Consider the following 26,181-nt stretch of genomic DNA (forward strand, 5'->3'; position numbering starts at 1 on the left):
AAATACAACATAGCCACAAATCTGCTCACATGATATTTTTTCTGTCGGTATGGACAAGGTGTAGAAGCCCTGCAGTTTATTGGACCAGTCTGAATGCCACCTGTACGACAATCACTGGAGACGGAGATGTTGAGACGTTATTTTAAGACATCTTGATTTACACGGAGGATTAGTTCTGACAATAGTGGTTTCTTAATAATAAATTTATTATTAAAATGTTCATCAAAAATGGAAAGACCATTTATTAAAGCTTGGGGACTGTGTAAGGTTGAATCATGTAATAATATCTACAACTAAAGATTTGGTTAAAGTTAGTTTGCCACTGGGGACAGCCTTAATTATTTTTTAAAATCCTTTTTCATTTATAAGTGTAGAATTAATTAATATTTTACACTGGAACCAATTCTCCATTTACAATGGTTTGTTGTTCTAAGTGATATTACTATTGTTCCAGGGAGGGAAATTGTGCTTGTACAAAAGTGACCAGTACAGTATCAGCCGCAGTTGACAGTTAAAACCATGGATATTTTATAATGTTGGGGGCGGGTCACTTCAGATTCTAGAGAGTATTTTATTGGACAGAAAATCTGCTGAGCAGCTGAAGTGCAGAATGATGTCATCAAAATTGTTGATCCGTATTAGTGGTAGAGAGACTGTACATTTTGAATGCATATATCTTCCAAATGTTGAAATTGTTCTGTCGTACACTAGCTTTAACCATAAGGCTAACATAAGGCCACAAAACTTCAATTTTGATTTCATGGGGACTTTCATGAAAAGTAGTGACGATAATGGAGAGCAAAGACAAGGGCACAAGGTGAGGAAGAAATAGAAACAGTCAAATGAAAAAAAAAAAAATAGTGTGAAGTTACACACATTTTACTCCCCAATACTTATTTCCACACAGCAACCCGGTTTTTGATGACATTGTAGTAAGAGCTGAACTAGACATGTCTGTTAAGGGTGGAGCCTAAGTGGCTGACATTTTAGTATGAAACATTAACTATGAATACCAACGTTTGGGATGCTCCACATTCTAATACCAGATGCAATGTTTACCTAATGGATCAGAGCCAAAATGGCTACACACACACTATATATATATATGTATACTGCTGTAGCTAGGTGCTCGCTGGCCTCCGGGGAATAAGGGCCATGATTTCGTTTGTGTCAGTATACAACAGGAATGAACGTCAATTCAATGCGCTTGTCCAATGCGTATTGGCGAATGGATCAGATTTAGTCTGGTGCTTCAGCTTTGACCTATCTGCCTTGGGTGGCCCTTCTGGGAGTATATACTCCCGACAGCATAGCTCTCAGCGTCATTAGCACACACAAATCCTTCCACCATCGATAAGGCACTGATCCGTTGGAAGGGCCGAGAACGGCTGAAGAGAAGAGATATATATGTATACTATGTATATATATATATATATATATATATATATATATATATATATATATATATATATATATATATATATATACCTACACATATGCTACATATGAATTCTACCATTTGGGATGAAGCCTTAAAATGGCCAACATTGTAAGAACTAACTACACATGAATTCTGTTTGGGACAGAGCCAAAATGGCTGACATTCTAAAAAAAATAAAAAATAAAATAAAATACTACTGTTTGGGATGTAGGCCAGAATGGCTGATATTTGGGGGGGTGGACGACAACATTTTTATTTGGGTGAGAGCTGAAATAGCCAATGTTCTGATGAGAACACTAGTCATGACTAGAATTTGGTACAAAGCCAAAATGAATGATATTAGTGAAAGTTTGAACTATACTGTTTGACACAGAGTCACTACATCTACCATTCTAGGGAGAACACTAACTAGAAATCAATGCTAACATTTGGCATGAAGCCTTAAAATAGTCAACATTTTACTACCAGATATAATATCTAGCAATTGGGAAAGAGCCAAATAACTAGCATACACAAACACTACTGTACCATTTGGGACAGAGCCTTAGGACCACTACTAAATTCCAGCATTTGTGCCAATGTTGAGATCATTAAGTATATATTAAAGCTAGGATTTGGAACAGAGCCAACATGGCTGACATTCTAGTAAAGAGAAGACGAAGGTGCACTTTTCTAAGTCCTAGTCCAAGATAGTGGCTCATCCAGATTAATGGGCCTGTTGCAATGTCAACTGCATGCCCATCATGCCTCACTAATGTTCTTTTGGCTGAACAGACAAATTCCCACAGCCACATCTCAAAATCTAGTGGAAAGCCTTCGCAGAAGAGTGGAAGCTGTTATAGCAGGCAAGGGGGACCAAATCCATACTAATACCAGTGGTTTTGGAATGAGACATCCAAAATGTACATATGGATGTGATGGTCAGGCATGCACATACACAGATCAGCAATAACGTGAAAACCACCCGCTTAATATTGTGCAGATCCCACTTGTGCCACCAAAACAGCTCTGGCCTGTCTAGGTTCCACAAGTCCTCCAGAAGACCTCTGAAGGTGTGCTGTGGTATCTGGCACCAAGACATTAGCAGGAGATACTTTAAGTCCTGGAAGTTGTGAGGTGGGGCCCCCATGTATCGGACTTGTTTATCCAGAACATCCCACAGGTCCTTGATCAGATTGAGATCTGGGGAATTTCGAGGCCAAGTTGAACAATTTTTGTAGTGTGGCAAAGTGCATTATCTTGCTGAAAGAGGCCACTGTCATTAGGGAAAACCGTACCAGGAAGGGGTGTACTTGGTCTGTGGAAATGCTTGGGTAGGTGGTATGTGTCAAAGTAACATTCACATGAACGTCAGGGCCCAAGGTATGCCCATAGCATCACACTGCCACAGCCGGCTTGTCTTCTTCCCATAGTGCATCCAGGTGCCATCTCTTCCCCAGTTAAGCGACACACACGCACGCGGCCGTCCACATGATGCTAATCTTCCATTGCTCCATGGTTCAGTTCTAATGCTTATTGTAGCCGCTTTTAGGGGTTAGCATGGGCACTCTGACTGGTCTGCAGCCCCATATGCAGCAAGCTGTGATGCACTGAGTGTTCTGATACCTGTCTGTCATTGCAAGCATTAACTTTTTTCAGCAATTTGTGCTACAGTGGCTCTTCTGTGGAATCGAATAAGACATTCACTCCCCACATGCATCAGTGAGCCTTGGACGCCCTTGACCTTGTCCCCGGTTCACCGGTTGTCCTTCCTTGGACCATGTTTGGTAGGTACTAACCACTGCATACCTTGAATACCTTGTGGGGCACAAGACCTGCTGTTTTGGAGATGATCTGACGCAGTCATCTGGGCATCATAGTTTGGCCCTCGTCAAAATCACTCAGATCCTTACCCTTGGCCATTGTTCCTGCTTTCAACACATCAACTTTGAAAACTGACTGCTCACTTGCTGCCTAAAATATCTCACCCACTGACAGGTGCGATTGTAACAAGATAAATGTTATGATGATGAATGTTATTTACGTCATCTGTCGGTGGTTTTAATGTTATGGCTGTCCATTGCATCACTGTGTTCATTCATTGTATTCTTATATTTTGTTCAGTATATACAGAGATAATTTTCTTCTAACTGAATGCATGTAATCTTGTTGTACCTGAACAATGACAAGAAAAGGAAACAAATATTAACATTCAGCATTTAGCATTCAGCTCCAGCTCATTTGTCCTGATTAGGTGGCACCTGTTTAGCACACATTAACAAGCTGGCTGTTTAAAATTACAAACTCATGCTGTGAAACATAAGCTAAAACACTGACAGGCAGAAAAAAGAAAAAAGACCAGCTCAGTGTCCTCAGGGACGTGTTGTCAACTCACATCGTGTATTTATACGTATTAAGTACACTAATTCTGAGACTGGGTGTGGAGTCACACTTAGCATCATAATGACCTGGAGCAGGGAACGAGCTTGAGAGCAGTTCGAGACCTTGGAAGAGTTAGTGTGTTTTTTTTTTCCTCCTTCCTGGAGTTATTGTGTTTTAGCCGAGGACGTCTTGTGTCCTTGTTCGCAGCACGTTGCATCTCTCTCACAGCTCTGCGAAACTTCTGAGGCTTTAGGGATTAATCACTTTAAATGCACAGAATTTTACAATTACGAGGACACAAGCTTTTATTGAAGCTAACACTGTGCAGGGTTCGTACAAGGTGCTTGAAGTGCTTGAAGTACTTGAATTTGGCTTTTTGTAATTTAAGTACTGGGAAACCTTGAAAATAGCCATTTTTATAGCTAGTGGTGCTTATAAAGTGCTTGAATTCTAAAAAAGTCAATAAATAAGAAATTGTTAAAAAGTTGTTGTTGTTTTTTTTCAATAGAATATGAATACAATCCTTTCAGTCAATATAGTCAATATATGACACCCAGCTGCAGCCACTCCCCCTCCTCCCTCTATTCTGCTTCCCCCTGAGAGACCCCTCTCTCTGCAGCTACTCTCTTCAGTGAGGAGCAGAGAGAGAGAGAGAGAGAGAGAGAGAGAGAGAGAGAGAGAGAGAGAGAGAGAGAGAGAGAGAGAAGCACATTCAGTGTGAGAGAAAAAATAAGAAAGACATTGTCACTTCTAACATTCTCTCCGAGTGATTATTTTACATGTAAATAGAGCCGACGTCCAGTGTTTGGGAGTAGCGATGCCACTAACCTAACTTCATTTTTCAGTAGCATGACCGTAGTTCTGCTAGATTAAAAATAATGTCGCTTTTCCTGTAACGGGTTTTCAAACCAGTAGCAATGTAGCAACCAATCGCTACTTTTTTTTGTCCAGTTATAATGGTCCACTTCACTGTATATCTACGGTGTCAGCTTGCTTCACAGGAATTAAGATTCATTGTAGCTCACATGGACAGGAAGTGACCATCTGATGGACATGTAACCAGTCACAGTTTGTTACATGATAAATGGAGCGGGTAAATGATACCATAATAAATTAAAGCTGCAGTTTATTCTTGGATACAGATAATATTACTGGTGCTATGTTATTAATTGGCAATACAACACAATGTTTACATTTACTTACAAATAAATGAATATAACTCAATAGGTTTATCAGTGCATGCTGAGGGATTTATTTTTTGTTCTGAATACAGCAGTCTGATTGTATTTCTCAACATCTCATTTAAGGGAACAGCAAGAGAAATAGTTTCTGTCTTAACTTATATATTATTTATTATTATATCCATGATTAATTAATTAATCAGTGGTAAATATATATATATATATATATATATATATATATATATATATATATATATATATATATGATTATTAATTATTATTATTATTATTATTATTATTATTATTATTATTATTATTATTATTATTATTATTGTTATTATTATTATTATTGGCCTATTGGAAGTATTGAATATTCATGCTTATTATCCATAATGGAGCGGGAGATGGTGACTGATTTCGATAATGAGAAAACCAATTACCCGTGCCTTTTTTGTCGAAGTTCATGTGCCTTAAGGAATCAAATAATAAATATTTATATGTAATCTTTGCAAACCACAGATTAAAATACTTTGTCCAATACTTCCATTATAATATAGTTAGCACAAGAGTTCAAGCACAAGATCAAGGACACATACAGAAATGAATGCGATTGTCATGTTAAATTGATAAGTAGCCTAATGTACACATTATAAATTCATAATTGATCTGAATTCTTTTATTAATTGTGTTTAATTTCTTTACACAGAATTGTACAGTATTCATAGAGCTGATCCACAATCATGACATGTTGCCCATTTAACTAACTTCAGTGTACAAGTTACTTTGAAGTAGTTAATCTACAGTCGAGCTACTCTTTAAAAATGTAGTTAGCTACACTACAAGTTACTAAGAAAAAGTAGCTAACTATTTTTTTAAAGGGTAGCTTGACTGTAGATTTGACTACTTCAAACTATTAATAATTGTAGCTTGAAAAGTTTTTGTCAGACAATGTTGCGGTTATAAATCAGGATTTTATCAGTGCGGAGCAGCAGGTTGGAAGTGACTGCTGGTTTACATGTAGTCTTAATGTGCCATGTTTCAGTCAATATTTCATACTCATTCCATTGTCTGACAAAAGAAACAGAAAAATATATAAATGAGAACAGCTTTATTGGGAATTCAGCTGTATGTGAGCATAAAGAGTAGGAAAGAAGCAAACAGATGTAAAGGGTTGACACTGGGCAGAATGCAAATACCATGCAATGAAATGCTAATTAGCGCATGACATCATCTAGCGACATTTAGCGACTTTCCATTGAAAGTTGTTGGTATACTGACATTATGGTGAAGACTAAGCAACGCATGGGAAATGCAAATTTAGTTTGGCGTGGCTGGAAAGGTGCCATATAAAAATTGGTTGTGTTGTTATTATTATTATTATTATTATTATTATTATTATTATTATTATTATTACTACTACTTTCTTTTGGAATTTTAAAAGAAGAAATAAAGAATATATGAATGGCATCTCTTGTATAGTGCTTGAAGACAAAACAAAACAAAAAAAATTAGTGCTTGAAAAATCCTTGAAAGTCCTCAAATTTTATTATGAAGAATCTGTACGAACCTTGACTCTCTGTGCTTAAGGAGGTGAAAGTGATGGAAGGAAGGATGAAAGAAGGAAGAAAAGAAGAATATAAGTACGCACAAAGAAGGCAGGAATGGAGGGAGGGAGGAGAAAAAGGAAGAAGGTATAGAAAAAATATTCTATGTAAAGAAAAGAAGGGAGTAAAAAGACAAATACAAGAAAGAAGAAAAGAATGAAAAAAAAAAGAAGACAGAAACAGACCCGAGGGAAAGGAAGGAGGTAAAGAAGAAGGTAACGAAAGGGAAAAAAAACAAACAGTAAATAACAACAAAGGTAAAAAGTAAAGACAGACTGTAATAATGAGTGTCCAATTCCACTCCATGTGAGTTAAAGCGGAGCTGCTGACTGGTCGACTGATGCAACAACATGACATTATGACGTCGTCATCATCATCATTATGACCTCATTGGCTGTTGGAATTTAAATAGTCCAACATTCTATCAGTGTGTAGCATTGGGAAATATTTATAGCAGAAAGTTATTAGAAATGCTCAGGTGACACTCAGGTAGTTGACATTTTTGGGATTTTCTCCTTGGCTTTGTGAGTGTCCTGGCTCTCTGAGTGACGGATAAACAGATTAGGAGCGACGAGGCAGGACCAGCGTACAGTTGATTTATAGCACTGTTTATTTTAGGCATTCGGCTCGTCTTCTAATGTCAGTAACACCTCTGACACGGTGACCAATGATTACCATTGCTATTGATTCGCATCTCTCCATGCAGCTCTCATAAAGGCTGTGAATAAATCTGTGTCTGCAGTATATACTTCAGTGCTGAGGTCACCTGGTGACATCATCGAGTCCCATCTCCTGTCCTGCATGTTTATTACATTCAGCATAAATCCTGTCAAGAAAGCAAGATTATTTAATTATAAACTGTAATGTTTCCGATTAGTTTTTATATTTATTGACTTTCAATTCACTGCAATCTTTTATTATTTTATTTTTGCCTTTGTCTTTTTTTTAATTAAGCCTCCAAGACAGTGAGGCCATAAATGACTTGCATTTTTCCCCAGAGTCCTATTACTACGTAAAGTGAAAAACGACAAGTGGGAAAGAAAGAAAAAATAGGAACAGAAAAGAGTCAAGAAGGAATTAAAAACTAGAAAAGGAAATGATAGGAAGAGAAAAAAGTACTATGGAAGATTTTTTTTTAAAGAGAAAGAACAGGAGAATGGAAAATAGAAAAAAAAGAGAGGAAATGAAATGAGAGAGAAAATAAATACCAGAAAGAAAGAAGGAAAGAAAAAGAGAAAAGAGCAAGAAAGATCATAAAGAAGAGATAATAAACATGTTTGCATAAAACAAAAAGAAAGAAGAAAGAAAGAAGGAAAAGAAAGATACATTAAAACAGAAGTGTTTTGTGTAATGTATAATGTATGTTTAAAAAGGAGAGAAAGAAAGGGGTAGAAAAGGATAAAGGAGAACACAAAAGCACAAAAGAAAAGTAAAATAGAAATATAGGAATAAGAAACAAAAATAGAAAGAAAGAGTGAAAAGGAACAAATAGATAACAAACATGCTTGTATAAAACACCAAAAGAAAGAAAGAGGGAAAAGAAAAAATATTTAAAAGGAAAGAGATTAAAAAGAAGAGAATGAAAATAGTAGAAAAAGATAAAAGAGAATAAAAAAAGCCAAAAACAAAAGGAAAATAGAAAGGGGGGGGGGGGGCAGAAAATAGGTCAAAGATCATAAAGAAGAGATAATAAACATGCCTTTATAATACACAAAAAGAAAAAAAAAGATAATAAATGAAAATTGAAGGAGGGGACTAAAGGAAGTTAAGAATTACTGACAAACTTTAAACCTCTACTGACTAACTATTTAGATTAGATTTTTTTTAATCTAAACTTCGAGGGCAATGATGCATTTATTTATTTATTTATTTTTTTTAAAAAAAGCTTTAAAATGATAAAATTACAAAAATAAAGAAAGAAAAAAAGAAAGGGAAGAAAATTCTGAATGAAAGAAAACTGGAAAGGAAAAGAAGACAATCAAGAATTTAATAAGAAATATATCTGCAAGCAGCAATACCAGGGTCAAGCCAATTATCATCACCATGAGCAGCAAAAGAAGCTTTGCAACATGTTTTGTTTAGAGTTTGAAGAACAGTGAATGAGGAGTTATAAAAAGTAAACTTTCAAATCATACTTCTTTTTGTTCTTTTTTAATGGAATTTGTCCAGTATGTGGCACTGTACTGAAACCACTAATGTAGCATCTGGGAATGATGTTTAATGGTATGGTTTAACAAATTTTTGTTGTGAGTGCATGTAGATGATGCAGGCCAACTGTCGTGGAAATCGGGCAAACGGTCTAGGAGGAGTGCAAAAAAGTAGGTTTTCAAAACATTTAAAAATAGCAGACAGGAAGTTTGCTTGTCCGTCACATAATTGTATCATTGTTCTCGGCATGAACCACGGAATCTATCATGACCTGTCTCATGACCTGTCTCATGACAGTAGGCAAAAGGAGTCAATACAGATGTGGCCATTAAAAATGCATGTCAAAGGAAACGGGATCCTATGATTTCATGCGGTATCACGCAGAATCATGCGCATGCTGCGGGCACAGGATTTACAGGACCAGTAAGGGGCAGTCATGTTTCATTTGAATAAATATGGCTTGCTAGTAGATACAGCAGCTCTGCCTGGACATATACTGTGTACACATATATTCTTTGACCAACCAGACAGTGCCATTTCTTGAAGCCCATGATCAGCTTGTGCTCGGCCCACAGATCTGTGAACCTCTCAGAAACGTTTCGCAACAAGCAGAACAGCACATTAAAGGTTGTCAAGCCTGAAAAAACGGAATGTGTGGTCGGTTAGATTTAAGAAAATACATTACATATGATTTGCATAAAAATACTATGTTTCTCATCAACACTTACTATAAATCTAATATAAACAAGTTTCTAATTATAAGAGTAAGCAGTATAGGTAACTATATTAATGTGCGGTATATGTGTATTTGTGTAAGGCAGTGGTAACATGCAGGTTTTGTGTGCCAGAGACTAGGGATCGCATCTCAGCTCAGTTTAACATTTATTTAAATGAGCGGGTTTTTTCACTGTTCCACAAGGGAACATTGAATGAATTCCATCTTCTCCTTTCTTGCCAATGGACACTTTTGTTCTTTTCTTAGATTAAAAGTTATTTAAAAAATGGCTTAAAGTGAACACAAAAGTCCAGACATTGAAAAAAGGCTCATTGTCACGAATCATGACGGAGCAGAGATAGGACGGATGCAACTGCAGGATGAACAGTTGTTTATTAGAAAGAGAGATAAGCAGACAAATCCAAAACGTGATCCAAAACATAATCCACAAACATGCAAGAGGTCAGGCGATTGGCATACACGGGGCAAGGCAGGAATCTAGGTCGATAAACAAAACAAGAAACGAACTATGACGAGGGGCTGGAAGCGGATAATCCAGCGCGAACTAACTCTAAACATGGACTGGGACACGCGTCAAACTAGCTCTAAACATTTAATCTTCCGCGTTGTGCGCTGGGAGGCGCGCAGTATATATGCGGACATAATCAGCGTCTAAACCGCTAGCAGCTGAAAGCAATTCAGACCCACGTGAAATCCCAGCCAATGACAGAACAGGGAGGAGACAGAAACATAAACAAAACACGTGTCCAGACGTCATTACAGTCAACAACGGAAAAGCAGGTGCTCGCGCATTCGCGCTTAGAGCACGCTGCTTCAAGGGGGAATCGTGACACTCATTGAATTTACTTAATTCAAATGTGTGCATCCTGTCCACGTGATTGAATTGAGTTACACCATACTGTGTGAATCGATCAGAATTAAACCAAATATTCAAACATTTTATGTATTAATTTAAACATGTGGCAACGTTTATCAAATGCGCTGTTACAGAAAGCATATTCACAATGTGATTTACACACCCTGACTTTCACGGATACTCAGACGTGGGTAGTAACACATTTACTTCAGTTAAAAAAAAAAAAAAAAAAAAAAAAAAAAAAGTTAACTGCTCATACTTATACTCGAGTTCATTTTTAATCACAGAAATGTACTTTTACTTCGCTACACTCTGTGCTGTTCCTCTGTTACTGTTAAATATTAATGAAAATATGTCATTTTAATAATTAGTTTAAATGATGTAAAATGAGGTCGCGAGCCTTGCGATACCCTGCAGTGGTGTGACACAACAACCACTCATGTTTTTAGGGTCCTGGAGAGGGGAAAGAAGTGAGCATGTCAGAACACACACACACACACACACACACACCATTATAAGATTTTTCCTTTATTTTAATCAGATCTGAAGTAACTAGTAACTTGAGTAGTCTTCTCTTCATATACTTTATTACTCTTACTCAAGTATTTATTGATATTACATTTGCTTTCCTCCACCACATCAATATCCCCACTGAACAGTTGGTCTATGAGGGTTTAGCTCTACTTGACCAGGCGACCTACATGTTGGAGGTGTGAAAAGGAAGGTGTGAAAACATCTTGGCGAAAACAATAGCAGGAATTATCCACACCCAATCCCAAGCATAGGTACAAATGGCCCATAAGGTTAGGCCCACACAAACACAAAGTGAGGAGCACATTCCACTCAACTATCCAAAAGATATTTCAAATGAAACGGCATGAAAAGTTTACAAAAACAAGAGACTGACAGAAAATCCAGAGACTGTATTTGCAGATTCCCAGAAGAATGGCAGCACCAGCAACCTGATTTTTTTTAAACACATGAATAAACCCCATGCCTGGCACAAGGCCATAATTCCAAACTTTCCCTCTGCTGAAAGAAAAGGCATCTGTGGAACCCCCCAGCTAAAAATAAAAAGATGAGGAAGACAACTGTCAGCATCAACATAAAACGTGTAAAATGTCAATAAAAACAGAATGCAATGATTTGCAAACCTCATAATATTTTATTCAAAATAGAACGTAGAACTCACAAAATATTTAAACTGAGGAAATATTCAATTTTAAGGGAAAATGGGGTAATTTTGAATTTGATGGCAACATGTCTTTAAAAAACAAACAAACAAACAAACAAACAAACAAAAACAGACTCTGCCTTTCTAAGGTACTCTTTTTATACCCAACGATTGTACCATGTTACAGACAGTGCTGGAAGGGGAACTGGTACAGCTCAGAGAGATGACCATCTCTCTATACCAGGGGTGCACAATTAGAATTCAAAGAGGTCCAGTGACTAATATTTTCTCCCCCTAAAGGTCCAAACCATTAAAATGTCTAACGTGCGCTATGATTTGGGAGTATATGTCGTTCTTGTATATGTGTAGCTAATAAACAAAGTCCCACATTTCAACAATATTTATTGCACATTTTCAATGCAGACATTAAACATAAGGGAAAATAAATATGCAGCCTAATCATAAATAAACGTAATGTTCTCAAATGTTCACAAATGTTCTCATTTCAAGCTAAACCAGTTGTGGGACACTCACTGCGGGAAGGATAAAGGCAAAGACAAAAATAATAATATATGGCCACTTAGGGCTTCCGTAAGATTGGGTTCGGCAACAAAGAAATTCTTTGTGTTTTTGAAGAGGATAAATCCTGCAACTTTTTCACCAGTTACTTATTGATGTGTGGATCTCTCCTTCCCACGAACTATCATCACCTCTCAGCAGTGCTTCTCTTTGTGTAAAATGCTTTTGCCTCCATTGCAATGTCAAAGACAGCAAATACATACAAATAACTTAACCTGGATAGAATTTATATGACTGTCCAAGTTTTATGCTCCGGTTCTTCCCCTTCAATTTGTTGAGGCAAAAGATGATGAGATTACTTAAAGATGATAATCGCTTATTAATCACCCAGTACATTTGCATGTGAATCCAAAGCTATTCATGCTACAGTAAGTGAGCATATGCATTTTACTCCCTGGATTGCCCAATTAAACAAACAGCATTCATTTTCTAAAAAAAGGTTTTAAAAAGTTAACTAACTTTAAAAAAGTTATTCTTGGTCACAATTGTAACTGGTTGGTGTGATGTAAAGCAAGGAAGGGACTCACTTCTCTGTGCACAGCCACTGCTCCTCACTGCATCACCATCACGTGACCACCTGCATCACGTTCTTGTTAATGAGCACTAATGTGTATATAGCCACAGCTTGCAGTGCACTCTTTGACTCTTTTACATTTGTCTGTATATTTAGGGCTCTGGTTTATGTTTAGATTTTGCCATAGTGTTTTGCTTCAAGGTCACAGTGTCTGTGTTTCGTTCTTTATTAAGCTTTAGTAATTCTGCACTTGCATCCGTCTCCACCTTGAATTTGTGACTGTGGGACAGTGAAAATAAGTAAGAAAGAAATTCAGTTGCTCAGTAAGAACCATTATAAAATTGCAAACAGTGTTACAGCCCAGTCTAGGTTAGGCCACACAGAGTAACCAGCTTAGGATTCAATGGAATTGACCTTTAAAAGTGAGGGAGCCAGGAACACCACAACCAGGTTTGTGTTAAAATGTTGTGGTATATTGTAACACAGTTATAGATATACAACTATACAAAGAACCAAACACCAGACATAACTTCAGGGTGGGCCAAGGCCAAAATAATAAACAAAATGATTCTTTTGTTAGGTAGCTGGCTTACCTAAAAGGAAAATAAAGAAAATACACATACTTCACTAACTACCCAAGCCAAAAACAGACAAAAGGACCTTCTCCCAAAAGAAAAGGCAGCCATACCCCTACTGCCAATGAACCAAGTGAACATATATACAATGGTGAAGAGAATACTCAAACAGATACAAGGACAACCAAACTCAATGTCAAAAACCAGGCAAGAGCCAAAACCAGAACAGCAGTCAGAAAACAGAATTTGATGAACACCAGGGCACACAACACAACACAACACAACACAACACAACACAACACAACACTCCTGACAACAAATCACAAGTAGCCACCTCCAACATCCCACCCCAGCCTCATGCCACTTTATATATGGCCGTCAATCAGTGATCTCATCCTGGGAGGCGGGAGCAAGGTAGCCTAGGGCAGGCTGGAAACTCTGGGAGGGAGTTCGGACCTGCACACAAAATATGGCACAGCACACACACACACACACACACACACACACACACACACACACACACAAAAACTTCCCATCCCAAAGATAGCGGGTTGTAACAATAGTAACATTTTTTCCCCCAAGCATCAACAATATTCGTTCAGTGTTCTGAAGATGGAAAAAGTCAAACTGCATTTGGAATAGGCAGTGAATTTTGTCATTGTAAAATAATGTTGCAAAGCATTCTTTTATTTTTTGATCTACAGTTAAATAAAGGTTAAACTGGAAAATTAAATGGTAGGCAATACAACTGCACCTATTTCTGGACACTCCTTTATCTAAATATTCTACATAATGAATAAAAAAAAATCATTTTAAATATTAAATTCAAAAATATATAATATAGTTGTCTTGAATATCACTGCTGCTCATCAAAAATATAAATGGAGCGTCTATGAACTGACGGCACTTCTGACGTTCTGAATAAATAAGCTTTGTCATCAAAGCAAAAGTCTGTTTTGATTTGATGGTCAGAAGCTGTACTAAATGACACATAACCTAAAAATCACAAACATGACACATAAATAAAATAATTTTATATATACAATTTATTAGATCCTTAAAATAAAGAGATAGTTAAATAGTGAAAAAAGTAATAATTGTTGGAATTATACGAATGAATGGCAACTTAATAGTCCATCACCTGAATCTTTCTAATTGGTGTAGGAATCCAATGAGTGTTGTACATGCAGAAATCATTCAATGTTACCTCGATGAACGTTCTATGGTGAAAAAAAACACAGCTCATTTAAATTACCACTGCACTATCAAGCACACATACAATACCTTGTTAATTTAAATACTATAGTTATTGTACGTGTACTACGAGACTCGATCATGCTCACTTTATATTTCACATAATCTTGTAATTAGAAACTTGTTTAAATTAGGTTTATCGTAAGTTTTGATAAGAAACGTAATTTTTTTTATGTGAACCATTCGACCACACTTTCCATTTTTATTGTACTGTGTTCCGCTAGAGTATGTTGTTCCATGCGCCACCTGGTGGTTACTGTGTGACGCACAACAAATTAATTAAAATTCTTAGAACCTTGCCTGCAGTAAACCGCGTGATCAGACGTGACGAATTGTGTGATACTGTGTAAAAAAACGCACATTCTTAAAGGCCACATCTGTAGCTATTAGCATATTTAGAAGTATTATTATAATTTTTGACCACAAGGTGACACTGTCCCTTCAGAGCAGAAATCAAAAGACACATACCGAGTTTCGTAAGGATACGCCAAGTCATTCATAAAATACAGCATTTTATGATTAAATTAAAAATGGCCGACATCCAAAAAGGCAGACAGAGTAATTTTTCATATCGCTGGATTCGGTATCTATCTGTGTGCCAACTTTCCCGCAAGCAGTTCTATGTGCTGCCATAGACTCAAGAGCGGAAGAAGAAGAAGAAGAGGAAGAAAACTAATGAAAACAATAGGGGCTTGATCCCTAAAAAATGAGGAAAAGAAAAGGGACCAAAGAAAAAAGAAAGAAAGCGGACAAAAAAGAAGATAATGAAAATAGTCCATCCATCCATTCATCCATCTTCTATACCGCGTAGTCCTTTTCAGGGTCACGGGCAACCTGGAGCCTATCCCAGGGAGCATCGGGCACAAAGCGGGGTACACCCTGGACAGGGTGCCAATCCATCGCAGGGCACACATACACACTCACACACCCATTCATACACTACGGGCACTTTGGACACACCAATCAGCCTACCATGCATGTCTTTGGACTGGAGGAGGAAACCGGAGTACCCAGAGGAAACCCCCGCAGCACGGGGAAAACATGCAAACTCCACACACACAGGGCCACGGTGGGAATTGAACCCCCGACCCTGGAGGTGTGAGGCGACCACTAAGCAACTGTGCGCCCTAATGAAAATGGTTTAAAAACAAAAACAAGATAAAGGAGTACAAAGAAGAAAGGGAAAGAAAGTATGTTTTTTTCCATCAAAGGAAAGAAAGAAATAATAGAAAAAGAAACAGTGAAAAAGGAAGGAGTAGGACAAGGAAGAGAAAGGAGTAAAGAAACAAAAATAGAAAAAGACAAATGCAAAATAAGGAAAAAATTTAAAAAAGAGAAAAAAAAATAAGGGAAAAGAAGAGAAAGAATGAAATGAAGAAAGACAGAAAACAAAAATTGGGAAGATGTCATCTTCTCCTCACATGTTTTTTCTCCATTCTGTTTCCCCTGATCCTCTCTTTCTATCTCTCTCTCCCTTATTTAATCAGTTAATCTCTCGTTCTTCCTCATTCCATCTGTTACTCAGCACCGCTGTCTGCATCTTTATCTGTCCCTTAATTCTTTCTCTCCCTCTCTCTTCCTTATTTAGTATATCTATCCCTCCCCATTCTTCCTCTTTCTGTGCCCATACCTTTTTATGTGTGACTCTATCTCTCTATCTCTCTCTTTCTGTTGCTCAGCACTCTTATCTTTATTGTTCCTCTGTATTCAGCCACTCTCTCCTCCTCATCTCTCTCTTCATCTCTCTCACTCTCTCTCTCCCTCTTTCTCTCTCACTCTATTGTGTTGATAAGAGCAGTTTGGTGTCTCACTTGTTTTTGTGCTGTTTCAGCAGATTTAAAGTGGATCGCAAGAGTTTAGTACGATCATGCGCGCACACACACATACACACACACACACACACACGTCCTTTGTCTACTGTGTTGTTCATATTTGCTTGAATAATGTTATTTGCATTTTGATTACTGTTTGTGTTTACATTTGTGTTTTTGTTGGTGTTAGTGTTTGTATTTGTGTTCGGTCATGTTTGTATTAGTGTTTGTTAGAATTTGTATTAGTGTTTTGGTTGTAATAGTGTTCGTTTTTGCATTTGTGCTTGTATTTGTGTTTACGTTTGTGTTCACAGTCATGTTTGTATTTATTTTCAAGGTCATTTTTGCATTCGTTAGTGTTTATTTTTTCTAGGTTTATGTTGGTGTTCATGCTCATATTTGTGTTTATCTATTGTTGAATCTATTGTTGAGTGTTATTAGTATATTAGTTTATATTGTATTTGTGTTCAAATTGGTGTTTGTATTTGTGTGTGTATTAGTCTCCACTATACAATAAATCTAACGCAATAGGCTTTTTGTTTATTATAATATCTTATATGATATATTCAGGCTCTGCTAATCACACAAATAGGTGAAAAGGAAATTGACTGCTTTCAGTCCTGAGCTCGTCTCACACACTCAGTAAACAATCGAAAATGCTCAAAAGCACCAATGAGGCAAGAGAGTCCAATTTATATATAAAAAAAAACAACAAAACCACAACCTCTCTACATTCTGTCTCCAGACATTGTATTGGCATCTGAATAAGAGCTGTAAACTGCCCCAGCGCAGGAGGCTATTAAAAACGGCTGATTAAAACCAGTTAGCATGCAGGCTGCATCCCAAATCACTCAGATTAAAATCAATACCACACTGCATTTCCTGCATTTCATCCAGACTGAGAGAAAGACCAAGTTAAGCAGAAGTATATCGCACATCTTCATCATCTTACCATCGGGATCTCTGCTGATTATCGATGACATCTTTGATGCATCTTTACCAGAAAATCTTTCCTGTTTCACGCTGCTGTCCTTCTTGCTCAAATTTACGGATTACTAAAAGACAACATCCTCAGCCAAGCAACAAAAGGAGATAAAAATTTTAAAAAAAGGCCTTTATCTGGTCTTGAAATGCAATTCCCATAATTAATAGTCAGGACCGTAAGGGACTGCACTAATCTGAAAAAGCAGGCCATAATGGAAAACGTATTAGCATTAGCGCTCCATCTGAGTGGTTTTTCAGCCTGACTTTTAACTTCGCTTTATTTATTTTCTTTTCCCCCCACACTTAATGCTTCTGGTAAACCGAGGCAATTTATTACACTCCACACTTTTATTGCACTCCAATCGAAAGCCCGCAGGAATATTGCAGTGTTTTGTAAGCGAGTGTCGACCAACAAAGATACATTCAACTTTTTTTATTGATTTAGTTTCCATTCCTGGTGAATGATATTCATTTCCCCTCCCTCTTTCTTCCTCCACAGGCCGTAAAAACATCAAGGTTTAATTAACAGTGTATAATGTGACCTCATGAATTCAGGGTTTTATTAAAGACAGATAATGACAAGCCATGATTATTTAATGTTAACAATTAGCAGTGAAGGCTAGTTGTTTTTTTTTGTTTGTTTGTTTTGTTTTGTAATTTTACATAAGCTTAATTTTTGGCATCACACAAAACTCTCAATAAAATGATTACATTAGCTTGCCTTAAATAAACGATAAGCTGTTTTTATTTATACATACGTGCCTTAATGAACATTGGCTATTTTAAAGTTCCATCCCAAACACTAGGAACCATTACCAGTTATGGTTCATTCTAGACTGTCAGCCATATTAAATCTCTTTCTTAGAATTCATGGGTTTGTCTCAACCAGCTTCCTAGTTCAGTAAGTAGTGAATCAGTATATCATGTACATGAGTTTGGGCACTGGTAAGGACCCTGACAGACTACACAATGGGACACTGAGAACTGAATTTCCGACAACATAACTACATACTTGCGTTGTAAAACGTCACCAAAAATTAAAAACATAAAAAATATCTTTAGTTTTATATGTCATAAATTTATTAGCTTAATCACACATACTTCTGTTATAATATGTCAAGCAGGACTGTAGGCTAGCTAGTGGATTTACAACAAAAAAAAATCATTAAACACTTAAAAGTTGTTTGACTCAAACAAACTATATACAGAAAGTCAAATAAAGTTAAAAGTCGCTAACGTCAGGAATCATTTAAGAGCTACAACAACAATAACAAGCTACTTACATTTGTAGCCGGAAGTTGGCTGAGAGTTCGTCCTTCATTTTTTCGAGCTGGGACACTTCAGAAAACATGACATAATTTCCAGTGAGCATACATTTCATGGAACATACACTCTAAAAGATGCTGGGTTATTTTTTCTACCAAACACTGGATTGAGCCTTTTGGGTCATTTAAGTGGGTTATTTTCACTGACAGTTCAATGCACCCCTCCCCCACTCTGTCACATGAGCTCAGCTCCTTGGGTCAAATCAACTCAGTGATGTTTGAATTCGCCTCTAGCTGTTAGATTTATTTGGAGAAACAAGGTTTGCATCAATTCATTTATCCATAAAACCATTACTGTACACTAGAAAAAGCAAAAATGTTTGATAACAGACCAGTTTACATGACATTAAATGCACAGCTATCTGCGTTAGCTTTGGTGTACTTGTTTGTAATGCCCACTGGGTCGTAAGATGGTTACTCAGTTTTTTGGACATTTTAAGCATCTCCTTTGATGAAAATGTGACGTTTTAGTGCTAAAATATCTGACATATTTTAGTCAAAAACGTATTTGCATAAGTTTATATATATATATATATATATGTGTGTGTGTGCGTGTGTGTGTGCGTGCGTGTGTGCGTGTATATATATATATATATATATATATATATATATATATATATATATATATATATATATATATATATATATATATATATATATATATATATATATATATATAAAACACTATCAGCTCTAGCAATACATTTCGGAAAAACATTCTTGTGCATAAATAAAGAGATACAGTACCATGTTGACATATTTGTTTATAATGTGGTGTATTTGACATTTTCAAAGGGTAACTATAATCCTGAAAATAGTAACCTATTTATGAAATAAAATTAACTCAGTATTTTTGTAAAAATGAAACCATCCTTTGGGTTGACAAACAATCCATTTTCTGGGTTAAAATTAACAACCCAATTTGATGGGTTAGTTTAACCCATGTGTTGTGTCCTATATTTACCTAGCCAATGGGCTAAATATAACCCAATGTGGGTTGTTTTTAACCCAGTGTTTTTTAGAGTGTAGTGAGGGATTTTTTTTTAGGGAGCGAACTTTCTAGTGCACTCGAAGGATTTTGCAATTGAGCTTTTAAAATGGCTGACTTCCTGATCAGTGAACTAGGGAGCCAGTTGAGACATATCCTCAGTCTTAGAATTCATGTCTAGTTACGTTTTTTTTCTTGAATGTCAAACATTTTAAGTTTCCATCTTAGATTTCATGTCTAATTATGGTTCTTTCTAGAATGTCAAACATTTTATGTTTTTAGAATGTCAGTCATGTTAAGTCTCTGTGTTAGAGTTCATGTCTAGTTATGTTTTTTTCTAGAATGTCAGCCATGTTAAGTCTCCGTCTTAGAGTTCATGTCTAAATATGTTATTTTTCTAGAATGTCAGGCATTTTAGGTGTCTGTCTTAGAATTGATCACTAGTTATGGTATAGCTATGTTAGCCATTTTAAGTTTCTAGAATGTCAGCCATTTTAAGATTCTGGAATTTCCATCCATCCATCCATCTTCTATACCGCTTTATAATTTTCAAGGTCACGGGGAAACCTGGAGCCTGTCCCAGGGAGCATCGGGCACAAGGCAGGGTACACCCTGGACAGGGTGCCAATCCATCACAGGGCACAATCACATACACACTCACACACCCATTCATACACTACGGACACTTTAGACACGCCAATCAGCCTACCATGCACTGGACTGGAGGAGGAAACCGGAGTACCCGGAGGAAACCCCTGTAGCACGGGGAGAACATGCAAACTCCGCACACACAGGACCATGGTGGGAATCGAACCCCCGACCCTGTGAGGCGAACGTGCTAACCACTAAGCAACTGTGTGCCCTGATTCTGGAATTTCAGCCATTTTAAGTTTCTAGAATGTCAGCCATTTTAAGTCTCTGTCTTCGAATTTATCACTAGTTATGGTTCGTTCCAATTTAAGGCTCTGTCCCAAATGTTGGAGATCATTATTAGGTAAGGCTCCAGTCCAAACTCTAGAATTCATCCCTCATTACTGTTAAAGTTAGAATAAATTGTATTTTATTTAAGATAAATCCTAAAAAAGCGTACATTCTAAATATGATACATAAGTCTGCTAGTGTGTTAGAACTACCACACTAGCAACATCGGTCTTATTGTGACTCGAGTGGAAGTCAGTGAGGGTAAGAAATCAAACATGATGCAGGGTCGCCTCCAATCTTCCACTCATTACAAGCGGAGAGGAAATAAATACATATATATATATGCATATATGCATATATGCATATGCATATATATATATATATATATATATATATATATATATATATATATATATATATATATATATATATATATATATATATATATATATATATATATATATATATATGCATATGCATATATGCATATGTATATATATATATATATATATATATATATGCATATATGCATATGCATATATGCATATATATATATATATATATATATATATATATATATATATATATATATATATATATATATATATATATATATATATATATATATATATATATATATATATACACAGATGGATGGATAAAAGACGAAAGAACAAGAGCAACAAAACACATCGATCAAAGTGCGGGCGAGAGAGAAAGGAGGGGGAGAGATTAATAACAGCTGAGAGAGGAGGGAAGTGTAGCACTCAGGAGGGATGATAACATCGTACACACACACACACACACACACACACACACACACACACACACACACACACACACACACACACACACACACACACACACACACACACACACACACACACACACACACACACACACACACACACAAATTCAATTCCAGATAGCTTTACTGGCACAGACTCCATTAAATGTAACATTGCCAAAACTTTAAAAAATAAAAAAGCTTTTCTGAAGTTTAACCTTTTTTTTTTTTACCTGGACAAAGAAAAACATCCGTCTCCCTATCTCCAGCTGTGTCCCAAACCACTGTATCAACACAACCGTCCTTATTAGCATTCATTTCAACAAGTCAGGAAAAAGAGCTTAGCCTTTTTATACTAGCTGGATAACAGGCAAATTAGCAGTTAGCATTTTGAGAAGAGATTAGCAGTACACATTTATAAACCAACTCACTGCTTGCAGTGCATTATGGGCAATACTCCAAATGACAAAATTAAACTCAAGCAACTTCTCTCTCTCTCTCTCTCTCTCTCTCTCTCTCTCTCTCTCTCTCTCTCTCAGTGCCATGGCTGTATTAAACAGCTTGTTTATTGTCATTAAATCTCTCCTCCCTCTGTTTCTCAGATAATAAACATTTAATCGCCACCATTTGTTTGCCTTGTTTGGGAAAATATTTAAATGACCTTGGTATTAATAAGTATAGTGCTATTATACCTCTCACTGCTTCTTCTTCTTCTTCTTCTTCTTCTTCTTCTTCTTCTTCCCTTCTTGAATATTTTCTAATGCATATGTACATTATACATGTCACATACAGTATTTAATACTATTTTCCCATTGAAACACACTTACAGGATGTCCTTTTAATCAACAATTAAAATTACAACTGTTAGCTGATGATGTCATAATGGGCTTTACAGCAGCCGACCAATCAGCAGCTTCACTTTAACTCACTCAATAGAACTGCACGCTCACATATTTTTCTTTCTGTTTCCCTTTTTCTTTCTACAACCCCAATTTGGAAAAAGATGGGACAGTATGGAAAATGCTAATAAAAACAAAGAGTGATTTGTAAATGTACTTAGGTTTGTATTTAAAAAAAAAAAAAGTATAAAGACAAGGTATTTGATGTTTTACCTGATCAGCTGCATAGTTTTTTGAAGGTATATGTTTATTTAGAATTTTATGCATGCAACAGGTTCCAAAACAGTTGGGATTTAGGACTAATAGCGATGTGACAAGTTGAAATAAGAAGGTGATGTGAAACAGGTGAGGCAATCATCTAATCGTACTGTAGTATATAAGGAGCCTCCAAAAAAGGCCTAGTACTTCAAGAGCAAGGATGGGTTGAGGCTCACCAATCTGCAGATACGTCAGCGATAATCCAACACTTTGAGAAGAACATTCCCCAAAGACAAATCGGTAGGATTTTGGCCATTTCACCTTCTAAAGTGCACAATATAATTAAAAGATTCAAGGAATCCAGTCAAATCTCACTTCCTAAAGGGCAAGGCCGAAAACCACTTCTGAATGCGCGTGATCTCTGATCTCTCAGATGTCACTGTCTTAAAAACAAGTCTGTGTTAGATATCCTGACAGGGGCTTAGGAATACTTTAGTAAACCTTTGTCAGACGACACCATTCACCACTTTATCCACATATGCAAGTTAAGGCTTTACTATACAAAGCAGAAGCCCTACATCAACACTGTCCAGAAGCTCCGCCCACTTCTCTGGGTTCGGTCCCATCTGAGATGAGACAGTAGCACACTGGAATTGTGTTTTGTGGGCCAACAAGTCAACATTTCAAATAGTTTTTGGACAAGACAGCCGTCGTGATCTCCAGTCCAAAGAGGAAAAGGACCATCCAAGCTGTTATCAGCGTCAGGTCCAAAAGCCAGCATCTGTGATTGTATGTGGGCGTGTCAGTGCAGAAAGATATGTACACATTTTGGAGCAACATACGCTGCCATCCAGAGCAGGTCAATGCCAAACCACATTCTGCCCGGATTACAAACGCATGGTTGCGTAATCAGAGAGTGCGGGTGCTAGCATGGCCTGCTGCAGTCCTGACCTGTCTACGATTGAGAATGTGTAGTGCATTATGAAGCACAATATGAGGCAATGAAGGCTCTGTACAGTTACCCAGCATGAAGAAACGTATAATGGATGAATGGGGGAAAATTCCGCTTGCTAAACTTAACCAGCTGCTGTCTTCACTTAGTGCCCAAACGTTTAATAAATGTTATTAAAAGAAAAGGTGATGTTACACAGGGGTAAACAGTCGACTGTCTCAAATTTTTCAGAGTGTGTTACAGTCATCAGATTTGAAATGAGTGTATATTTTAAAAAATAATTTCAATTCACAAAGTAAAACATAATGTGTTAATAATGTGTGTTCAATATAGTGCAGGGTGAATTTAATTTTCAAATTACTCTTTTTGTTCGTTATTTTGCATTTTCCATACTATCTCAACTTTTTCAGAAATTGTGGTTGTATTCTCTTATATTTCCTCCTGTTTTTTATTTCTTTTGTTCAACTGTCTTTCTTTCTTTCTTTGTCCCTTAAATTCATATTTTCTTTATTCATTATTTTTCTTTTTTTCCTCTATCTTGCTATTGTGCTTTTCCCCTTGTTTTTTCAAGTTTTTTTTCTTTCCATCCATTGCCTTTCATTCTTTCTTTCCTTTGTTTCTCCCTTAAATAATATTTTCTTTCTTCATTATTCTTCATTTTTCCTATTAACTTTTTTCTCTCTTTCTTTCTTTCTTTCTTTCTTTCTTTCTTTCTTTCTTTCTTTCTTTCTTTCTTTCTTTCTTTCAACAGTTGTTTATTTGTAGAGACAGGCAGGCAGACAAATCCAAAACATGATCCAAAACGTAATCCATAAACATGCAAGAGGTCAGGCGATTGGCAAACAGGCATACACGGGGCTAGGAAGGAATCTAGGTCGATAACCAAAACAAGACACAAACTAGAACGAGGGACTGGAAGCAGAGAATCCAGCGCGAACTGACTATGACTATGACGCAAATTAAACTAACTCTAACATGAACCGTGACTATGAATACGCTAAACATTTACTTACTACTTACGACTTATTAATCTTCCGCGTTGTGTGCTGGGAAGCGTGCGGTATATCTGCGGACATGATTAGCGTGTAAACTGCTATGAGCTGGGAGCAATACAGACCCACGTGAATTCCCAGCCAATGACGGAACAGGGAGGAGACATGACAAACATAAACAAAACACACGTGTCCCAATGTCACTACGGTCGACAGCGGAAAAGCAGGTGCTCGCGCATTTGTGCTTAGAGCACACTGCTTCAAAGGGGAATCGTGACAGAAACCCCCCCCCTTACCCCAGGGATACTTCTCCCGGAGTGACATGAGTCATCCCACTTCATTGGCGGCCCTGGCCCCCTGGGCTGAATGTCCTGAGCAGAGACATGAAACTGCACGGTGTTCTTGGCGGCGTAGGGAAGCAGAGCGACGACCTCAGCTGAACAGGGGGGCTGAGCGACGACCTCAGCTGGACAGGGGGGCTGAGCGACGACCTCAGCTGGACAGGGGGGCTGAGCGTCATCCACGGCAGAGCAGGGAAACAGAGCACTGTACTCAGTGGAGCAGGGAAACAGAGCACTGTACTTGGCGGAGCAGAGAAGCAGGGCGACGTCCTCGTCGGAACATGAAGGCAGAGCGACGTCCTCGGCGGAGCAGGAAGGCAGAGCGATGTCCTCGGCGGAGCAAGGAAGCAGGGCGACGTCCTCGGCGGAGCATGAAAGCGGAGTGACGTCCCCAGCTGAACTGGGAGGCAGAGCGTGCGGCCAGGGAGAGGAGCGTGGGTGTCCTCGAAGCAGAAGAAGGGAACGCTATTTGCCATGGAGCAGGGGGGCTGAGCGACGACCTCAGCTGAGCAGGCGGGCTGAGCGACGACCTCAGCTGAGCAGGCGGGCTGAGCGACGACCTCAGCTGAGCAGGCGGGCTGAGCGACGACCTCAGCTGGGCAGGCGGGCTGAGCGATGTCCACAGCTGAACAGGGAGGCTGAGCGACGTCTACAGCTGCACAGGGAGACTGAGGCTCTGAGGTCACTAGGCGAACCTTGGGCATGGGCGGAGCTTGGCTGGCCATGTCGGCGGACTGGGGCGTGAGCGGAGCTTGGCTGGCCGTGTCGGCGGACTGGGGCGTGAGCGGAGCTTGGCTGTGCGTGCCAGCAGACTGGGGCGTGAACAGAGCTTGGTGGTGCGTGTCAGCAGACTGGGGCGTGAGCAGAGCTTGGTGGGGCGTGTCAGCAGATGGGGGCGTGAGCGGAGCTTGGCGTGTCGGCAGACTTGGGCGTGAGAGGAACTTGGCTGTGCGTGTCAGCAGACTGGGGCGTGAGCAGAATTTAGCTGTGCGTGTCAGTGCGTTGAACTGGGGCAACCGGGTCGGTAGACTTTGGCGAGCGCAGCATTTGGTCCTTAGGCTGAGATATTAGCAGAGCTTGGGCCTCAGAGCCTGGAGGCTTGGCTTGGGCGTCAGTGCCTGGAGGCTTGGCTTGGGCGTCAGAGCCTGGAGGCTTGGCTTGGACCTCAGGGACGTGAGACTTGACCTGGACCTTCCTGACTGGAGGCTGGACCTGGAGCTCAAGGATTGGAAGCTGGACCTGGAGCTCAGGGGCTGGAGGCTGGACCTGGAGCTCAGGGACTGGAGGCTGGACCTGGAGCTCAGGGACTGGAGGCTGGACCTGGAGCTCAGGGACTGGAGGCTGGACCTGGAGCTCAGGGACTGGAGGCTGGACCTGGAGCTCAGGGACTGGAGGCTGGACCTGGAGCTCAGGGACTGGAGGCTGGACCTGGAGCTCAGGGGCTGGAGGCTGGACCTGGAGCTCAGGGACTGGAGGCTGGACCTGGAGCTCAGGGACTGGAGGCTGGACCTGGAGCTCAGGGACTGGAGGCTGGACCTGGAGCTCAGGGACTGGAGGCTT

This window comes from Ictalurus punctatus, chromosome 26, assembly GCF_001660625.3.
Source record: "Ictalurus punctatus breed USDA103 chromosome 26, Coco_2.0, whole genome shotgun sequence".
Lineage (NCBI taxonomy): Eukaryota > Metazoa > Chordata > Actinopteri > Siluriformes > Ictaluridae > Ictalurus > Ictalurus punctatus.